This window comes from Salvelinus alpinus, chromosome 29, assembly GCF_045679555.1.
Source record: "Salvelinus alpinus chromosome 29, SLU_Salpinus.1, whole genome shotgun sequence".
Lineage (NCBI taxonomy): Eukaryota > Metazoa > Chordata > Actinopteri > Salmoniformes > Salmonidae > Salvelinus > Salvelinus alpinus.
The window spans coordinates 16568093-16575311 of record NC_092114.1 but is presented as its reverse complement, the minus strand read 5'-3'; positions in this window follow the sequence as shown (position 1 = coordinate 16575311).

Sequence of the window (7219 nt, the reverse complement as noted above, 5' to 3'; positions counted from 1 at the left end):
TTTTCCTTTGTGGGAAAAAAAGCATTCTCTCAATGACAGACATATCAGGGTTACCAATTAAGGTGGTGCTCGTCACAATATAATGTCTTACTTGTAGGAAGCGGAAAAAGTCCTGCTTTGGGAGTCGATATTTCTCCACCATCTGCTCAAATGACAATAAAATCTTATCAGCAAATAAGTCATTTAGTCTGCGTATGCCCTTATTAAGCCAAAAGTTAAAGCCAGCATCCAGCAATCCTGGACCAAAATCTGGGTTGTTAAGAATTGGGGTAAGAGCAGAGGTTAGTTTGTACCTTCCCAGGAAGCGCTGAACTGACCTCCATACTTTGAGTGTGTTAAGTGTAATAGGATTATTGCAGTGATCTTCTACAGACTTGAAACTTCTGAAAAATAAAAGTACCTGTAAGGGGTATTTTGAAAGAAGTCTCATTGTCTAACCAAATAGAGGAGTCATCATTTGTGATCCAATTAGAAATATAACATAGGTGGGCACACCACTGATAGAACCTGATATTGGGCAGATCCAAGCCCCCCATAGAACTTGGCAGCTGCAATATTGCCATCTTAAGTCTTGGCTTGCGTTTACTCCATATACAGGAACTTAGCCATACATTTACATCCTTTATTACCTTATTGGAGAGTAATACTGGGATCATTTGGATTGGGTAAAGTAGTCTAGGTAAAATGTTCATTTTCAAGAGGGATATTCTACCCAACCAAGAAATCAGGAGACAGTTCTGCCATAACCTTTTTTTAAATTTGTTATATTTAAAGAGTCGTTCCAGAAGTGTAACTTGGTCAAAAAAACATTTAATTTGCACATGTTTTACTCCAGAGATTAGATAAATGGAATGACTATAGTAAGGGCCTATTAAACGTGCTGCACATACGATTTTTGTAATTTCAGAAAATGTCCATAATATATCTGCCGTAATAGTGGAATGATGGTGTTTCACAGTATTACTTATACCCGCCAGTGTTCTGATTGGCTGTGAAATTGACCTATTGATTTCTCCCGTCGGAGCAGCATCTGTTGTCAAAATGGAAAAGCTGCTCTGACTTCTGGCTGTGTTATCTAGTGGAAATCGCAGTCATTTCTGGCTGTGTTATCTAGTGGAAATCGCAGTCATTTCTGGCTGTGTTATCTAGTGGAAATCGCAGTCATTTCTGGCTGTGTTATCTAGTGGAAATCGCATTCATTTCTGGCTGTGTTATCTAGTGGAAATCGCAGTCATTTCCTGGTTGCAAAAATTGAACACTTCAAATCCAAATCAAACGTTATTTGTCACATGACCTTACCGTGAAATGCTTACTTACGAGCCCTTAACCAACAGTGCAGTTCAAGAAGAGTTTATTAGGTAAATATTTTCATAAGTAAAAAAATTAACACAATAAGTAACAATAAAATAAAATAACAATAACGATGCTATATACAGGGGGTACCGGTACCGAGTCAGTGTATGGGGTACAGGTTAGTTGAGGTAATTTGTACATGTAGGTAGGGGTGAAGTGACCATGCATAGATAATAAACAGCGAGTAGCAGCAGTGTACAAAACAAATGGAGGGGGGGTCAATGTAAATAGTCTGGTGACCATTTTGATTAATTGTTCAGTAGTCTTAGACTTCGTGCTCTGACACCGCTTGCTGTGCGGTAGCAGAGAAAACAGTCTATGACTTGGGTGACTGGAGTCTTACAATTTTATGAAATTTCCTCTGACACTGCCTATTATATAGGTCCTGGATGGCAGGAAGCTTGGCCCCAGTGATGTACTGGGCCATACACACTACCCTCTGTAGCGCCTTACAGTCAGATGCCGAGCAGTTGCCATACCAGGCGGTGATGCAACTGGTCAGAATGCTCTCGATGGTGCAGCTGTAGAACTTTTTGAGGATCTGGGGACCCATGCCAAATCTTTTCAGTCTCCTGAGGGGGAAAAGGTGTTGTCGTACCCTCTTCACGACTGTCTTGGTGTGTTTAGACCATGATAGTTTGTTGGTGATGTGGACACCAAGGAACTTAACTCTCGACCCGCTCCACTACAGCCCCGTCGATGAGAATGGGGGCGTGCTCGGTCCTCCTTTTCCTGTAGTCCACGATCAGCTCCTTTGTCTTGCTCACATTGAGGGAGAGGTTGTTATCCTGGCACCACACTGCCAGTTCTCTGACCACCTCGCTATAGGCTGTCTCATCGTTGTCGATGATCAGGCCTACCACAGTTGTGTCGTCAGCAAACTTAATTATGGTGTTGGAGTCATGTTTGGCCACACAATCGTGGGTGAACAGTGAGTAAAGGAGGGACTAAGTACACACCCCTGAGGGGCCCCAGTGTTGAGGATCAGCGTGGCAGACGTGTTGCCTACCCTTACCACCTGGGGGCGGCCCGTCAGGATGTCCAGGATCCAGTTTCAGAGCGAGGTGTTGAGTCCTAGAGTCCTTAGCTTAGTGATGAGCTTCGTGGGCACTATGGTGTTGAACGCTGAACTGTAGTCAATGAACAGCAATCTCACCTTTTTTCCCCTTTTGTCCAGGTGGGAAAGGGCAGTGTAGAGTGCGATTGAGATTGCGTCATCTGTTGAGGCGATTTGGAGTTGGGTCTCGGGTATCTGGGAGGATGCTGTTGGTGTGAGCCATGACCAGCCTTTCAAAGCACTTCATGGCTACCGACGTGAGTGCTACGGGGCGGTAATCATTCAGGCAGGTTACCTTCGCTTTCTTGGGCACAGGGTCTATGGTGGTCTGCTTGAAACATGTAGGTATTACAGACTCAGTCAGGGAGAGGTTGAAAATGTCAGTGAAGACACTTGCCAGTTGGCCCGCGCATGCTTTGAGTACATGTCCTGGTAATCCGTCTTGCCCCGCGGCTTTGTGAATGTTGACCTGTTTAAAGGTCTTGCTCACATTGGCTACCACGAGTGTTATCACAGAGTCATCCAGAACAGCTGGTGCTCTTGTGCATGCTTCAGTGTTGCTGGCCTCGAAGCGAGCATAAAAGGTTTTTAGCCCGACTTGTAGGCTCGCGTCACTGGGCAGCTCGCGTCTGGGTTTCCTTTTGTAGTCCGTAATAGTTTTCAAGCCCTGCCACACCCAACTAGCGTCACAGCCGGTGTAGTAGGATTCAATCTTAGTCCTGTATTGACCCTTTGCCTCTTTGATGGTTCATCGGAGGTTGTAGCGGGATTTCATATAAGCGTCCAGATTAGTGTCCCGCTCCTTGAAAGCGGCAGCTCTAGCCTTTAGCTCGATGCGGATGTTGCCTGTAATCCATGGCTTCTGGTTGGGATATGTACGTACGGTCACTGTGGGGACGACGTTGTCGATGGACTTATTGATGAAGCCGTTGACTGAGGTGGTATACTCCTCAATGCCATTGGATGAATCCTGGAACATATTCCAGTCTGTGCTAGCAAAACATTCCTGTAGTGTAGCATCCGCGTCATCTGACCACTTCCGTATTGAGCGAGTCACTGGTACTTCCTGCTTTAGTTTTTGCTTGTAAGCAGGAATCGTTAGGATAGAATTATGGTCAAATTTGCCAAATGGAGGGAGAGCTTTGTATGCATCTCTGTGTGTGGAGTAAAGGTGGTCTAGAGTTTTTTACCCCTCTGGTTGCACATGTGACATTCTGGTAAATTTGGTAAAACTGATTTAAGTTTGCCTGCATTAAAGTCCCTGGCCACTAGGAGCGCCACTTCTGGATGAGCATTTTCTTCTTTGCTTATGGCGGTATACAGCTCATTGAGAGCGGTCTTAGTGCCAGCATCGGTCTCTGGTGGTAAATAGACGGCTATGAATAATACAGATGAGAACTCTCTTGGTAGATAGTGTGGTCTACAGCTTATCATAAGGTACTCTTCCTCAGGCGAGCAATACCTCAAGACTTCTTCAATATTAGACATTGCGCACTAGCTGTTATTGACAAATAGACACACACCCCCCCACCCCTGGTCTTAGCAGATGTAGCTTCTCTGTTCTGAAAATCCCGCCAGCTCTATCTTATCCGTGTCGTCTTTCAGCTGTGACTTTGATGAAACATAAGATATTACAGTTTTTAATGTCCCGTTGGTACGATAATCTTAATCGTAGGTCATCAATTTTATTTTCAAATGATTGCACGTTAGCCAGTAGAATGGATGGCAGTGGGAGTTTACTCGCTCACCTACAGATTCTCAGAAGGCAGCCCGACCTGCGCTCCCTTTTCCTCCGTCTTTTCTTCATTCAAATGACGGGGATTTGGGCCTGTTCCCGGGAAAGCAGTATATCCTTCTCGTCGGACTCGTTAAAGGAAAAAGCTTCTTCCAGTTCATTGTGAGTAATCGCTGTTCTGATGTCCAGAAGTTATTTTTGGTCATAAGTGACGGTAGCAGCAACATTATGCACAAAATAAGTAACAAACAATCCAAAAAAAGTTGCACAGTTGGTTAGGACCATGTAAAACATCTGCCATCCTCTTCGGCACCGTCTTGTTTGCTCAATTTTAGTTTGTGAGAAAAGCACTGAGTAGTAGTGTAGGTGTGTAGGGACTCATTGTACCATCTAAATCACTGAAATATATTTTCAATAACAAAAAAATATTGTTTTTACTGCTGTTTGAAGCTGGTGGACCAGTTACTTTTAGTTTTGGTTCAACCCAGGGGGTCAAAATCAAAAGTAATAGTCAGTATCTGGTGTGGCCACCAGCTGCATTAAGTACTGCAGTGCATCTCCTCTTCATGGACTGCGCCAGATTTGCCAGTTCTTGCTGTGAGATGTTACCCCACTCTTCCACCAAGGCACCTGCAAGTTCCTGGACATTTTTTGAGGGAATGGCCCTAGCCCTCACCCTCTGATCCAACAGGTCCCAGACGTGCTCAATGGGATTGAGATCCGGGCTCTTCGCTGGCCATGGCAGAACACTGACATTCCTGTCTTGCAGGAAATCACGCACAGAACGAGCAATATGGCTGGTGGCATTGTCATGCTGGAGGGTCATGTCAGGATGAGCCTGCAGGAAGGGTACCACATGAGGGAGGAGGATGTCTTCCCTGTAACGCACAGTGTTGAGATTGCCTGCAATGACAACAAGCTCAGTACGATGATGCTGTGACACCGCCCCAGAACATGACGGACCCTCCACCTCCAAATCGATCCCGCTCCAGAGTACAGGCCTCGGTGTAACGCTCATTCCTTTGCTGATAAACGTGAACCCGACCATCACCCCTGGTGAGACAAAACCGCGACTCGTCAGTGAAGAGCACTTTTCCCCAGTCCTGTCTGGTTCAGCAACGGTGGGTTTGTGCCCATAGGCGATGTTGTTGCCGGTGATGTCTGGTGAGGACCTGCCTTACAACAGGCCTACAAGCACTCAGTCCAGCCTCTCTCAGCCTTTTGCGGACAGACTAAGCACTAATGGAGGGATTGTGCGTTCCTGGTGTAACTCGAGCAGTTGTTGTTGCCATCCTGTACCTGTTCCGCAGGTGTGATGATCAGATGTACCGATCCTGTGCAGGTGTTGTTACACGTGGTCTGCCACTGCGAGGACGATCAGCTGTCCGTCCTGTCTCCCTGTAGCGCTGTCTTAGGCGTCTCACAGTACGGACATTGCAATTTATTGCTCTGGCCACCTTTGCAGTCCTCATGCCTCCTTGCAGCATGCCTAAGGCATGTTCACACAGATGAGCAGGGACCCTGGGCATCTTTCTTTTGGTGTTTTTCAGAGTCCGTAGAAAGGCCTCTTTTAGTGTCCTAAGTTTTCATAACTGTGACCTTAATTGCCTACCGTCTGTAAGCTGTTAGTGTTAACCTCTGCGAGTAAGGCTAGTTTCCTGAATTTCCGCCTGTCTGATGTGCCCAAAGTAAACTGCCTGTTACTCAGGCCCAGAAGCTAGGATATGCATGTAGAATTGGATAGAAAAGACTCTGAAGTTTCTAAAACTGTTAACATAATGTCTGAGTGTAACAGAACTGATAAAACCCGAGGAAAATCGATCCGGAAAATGTATTTTTGGAGCTCAGAATGACTTCCAATGCAAAGCTATTGAAAGATCTAATTTCCACCTCCCAGATTGCAGTTCCTATGGCTTCCACTAGATGTCAACAGTCTTTATACAAGGTTTTAGGCTTGTTTTTTTTGAAAAATGAAGAAGGAACAGATATAGCCCTTGGTTCTCTCCTGACCTGACTGCCCTTAACCAACAGAAAAACATCCTATGGCGTTCTGCATTAGCATCGAACAGCCCCCGTGATATGCAACTTTTCAGGGAAGCCAGAAACCAATATACACAGGCAGTTAGAACAGCCAAGGCTAGCTTTTTCAAGCAGAAATTTGCTTCCTGCAACACAAATTCAAAAAAGTTCTGGGACACCGTAAAGTCCATGGAGAATAAGAACACCTCCTCCCAGCTTCCAACTGCTCTGAAGATAGGAAACACTGTCACCACCGACAAATCCACTATAATTGAGAATTTCAATAAGCATTTTTCTACGGCTGGCCATGCTTTCCACCTGGCTACCCCTACCCCGGACAACAGCACTGCCCTCCCCTCTGCTACTCGCCCAAGCCTTCCCCATTTCTCTTTCTCCCAAATACAGTCAGCTGATGTTCTAAATGAGCTGCAAAATCTGGACCCTTACAAATCAGCCGGGCTAGATAATCTGGACCCTTTCTTTCTAAAACTATCTGCTGAAATTGTTGCCACCCCTATTACTAGCCTCTTCAACCTCTCTTTCGTGTCGTCTGAGATCCCCAAAGATTGGAAAGCAGCTGCGGTTATCCCCCTCTTCAAAGGGGGGGACACCCTTGACCCTAACTGCTACAGACCTATATCTATCCTACCCTGCCTTTCTAAGGTCTTCGAAAGCCAAGTCAACAAACAGATTACCGACCATTTCGAATCCCACCACACCTTCTCCGCAATGCAATCTGGTTTCAGAGCTGGTCATGGGTGCACCTCAGCCACGCTCAAGGTCATAAACGATATCGTAACCGCCATCGATAGGAAACAATACTGTGCAGCCGTATTCATTGACCTGGCCAAGGCCTTTGACTCTGTCAATCACCACATCCTCATTGGCAGACTCGACAGCCTTGGTTTCTCTAATGATTGCCTCGCCTGGTTCACCAACTACTTCTCTGATCGAGTTCAGTGTGTCAAATCGGAGGGTCTGTTGTCCGGGCCTCTGGCAGTCTCTATGGGGGTGCCACAGGGTTCAATTCTTGGACCGACTCTCTTCTCTGTTTA